Below are 2,004 nucleotides of genomic sequence, written 5' to 3'. Positions count from 1 at the left end.
GATGTTGTAAAGCGCTGTGAGCACGGTTTAGTGGATATTGCTTATATAAAATCTCAATGATTACAGGGAGCCGGCACTGCTCAAGATGGAGATCTGAAAAAATTGTACTTGATAACAATTCAGAAAAGAAATATCAAAAACAAAAAAAACATTTTAAACTTTCCAAAATAGCAGCCGGCCTGCTCGGAATTGGATTCGAACCTAGGCCCCTGTCTATCAGTAGACCGTCAGATGTTTGCTTCGGTCTGGTCTCAAGTCGAGGCAGATAGGCTGATTATTTGGGGCTAATTTTTCATGTTTGTTTTTCTCTGCTGATGCTGGCTGAAGACTGGTGTGGTGTGCGGACTCAAGACCAGATTATTCTAAACATCCAGTCCAAAGAATTGGAATATATTCGCGCTGAGGCGTCATGTCTGTCCAGACATTCATGTCATACTAAGTGTACTGTTGGCTTGAGACTTATTTATAGCGTTGTCAGCACGTGCAGTGCTTTTTGCAGTTAATAAAATGTTGATTTGGAATATTTTTGTTTTGTTTTGCATACTTCTTGTTTTTCTGGGTTTTTGTTTTTGTTTTTGTTTTTTTTTTTTTGTATTTTTTTTTGTTTCCTTATTGGATTTTTTTCTTGCTTTTTCATGTTTTTGTCTTTTTTTATAAGGGGGGGGGGGGGGGAGGGGGGTGTGTTCAAACCAGGGGTAATCACAGTCGAGTAGACTGGAAGATCTCCGTTGGGACAAAGATCCTCCATCCATCCATCCATCCACTGTTAGCAATTCAGTCATTTCCATTTACCATAATCAGCGAGCAAGAGATGTGAAAATCGTTCGTTGTCCCATAACGAGGTGATTAACGGTAAGGTCGCTATGAACAATGAGGGACCCTCGGCCTTTTTTAACCTGATACACAAAAACAAAAACAAAAAAAAACAAAAAAAACAAAACAAATAGAGCTTTATTATTATAGCGCAGTATCACTAAAGTGCTCACGCGCTTTATAAAGGATCCCTGATAACAGAAACACGTCCGGACAACAGCAAAACTTAACAGACTAGACGAGACGTGGAGGTTTAGGGGATATTACATTTTTTTTTCGATTTTTCGAAGAGACACGTTGTAGACGGTCAGGATCGTTTTACACGGAGTAGGGAGAGAAAATGTTGGGTAGAGAGCGGTTTACAAGGATCTCAAACAATGCGGATGAGGCTCGACGGGACTTTCCATCCAGATGTAAGGTTTTCCACAAGACCATAGCGCATGTTATCGGAAGTAGTGTTTTTTGATGTGGAACTGATGGAACAGATGGTAGGATGGGGTGAGAGATGGATGAGAGAGAGAGAGGGACACAGAAAGAATGAGAGAAGATGGAGAGAGGGAGAGGAGAGAGGAGAGAGAGTTACGATATAAAAAGAAAGAAGATAGAGGGAGGGAGAGAGGATGGAGAGAGAGTGGGAGAAGGAAAGTGAGAGAGAGAGAGTACGTCGAGAAAAGAAAGAAAGAAACAGAAAGAAAGAGAGAGAGAGAGAGAGCGGGTGTGTGTGTGTGTGTTTGAGAGATGAGAGAGATGTGTGTGTGTGAGATAGAGAGAGATAGAGAGAGAGATAGAGAGCGATAGAGAAGTGAGATAGAGAGGATAGAGTGAGAGAGATAGAGAGCGAGTGTGTGTGTGTGTGTGTTGTGCGAGAGTGTTGTGTGTGTGTGTGTGAAAGAGAGAGAGTGAGAGAGAGAGATGAGAGAGAGAGGCGAGGGAGAGAGGAGAGAGAGAGAGAGATAGAGAGACAGGGATATAGATAGATAAGATGAGGAGAGATAGAGAGAGAGAGGAGAGAGAGAGAGATAGCGAGGTCAGAGTTATAGATAGTAGAAGAGAGAGAGATAAGATAGAGAGAGAGAGGGGGAGAGAGCTAGAGAGAGAGAAGATAGAGAGAGAGAGAGAGATAGGTTAGATATAGAGAGAGAGGAGCGAGAGAGAGAGATAATCTACATGTCATAGTTCAATTTTGTAACG

This window comes from Berghia stephanieae, chromosome 9 (genome assembly GCF_034508935.2).
Source record: "Berghia stephanieae isolate SIO BIC M18660-M18661 chromosome 9, UCSD_Bste_1.3, whole genome shotgun sequence".
Lineage (NCBI taxonomy): Eukaryota > Metazoa > Mollusca > Gastropoda > Nudibranchia > Aeolidiidae > Berghia > Berghia stephanieae.
Note: the sequence above shows the minus strand (reverse complement) of the source record.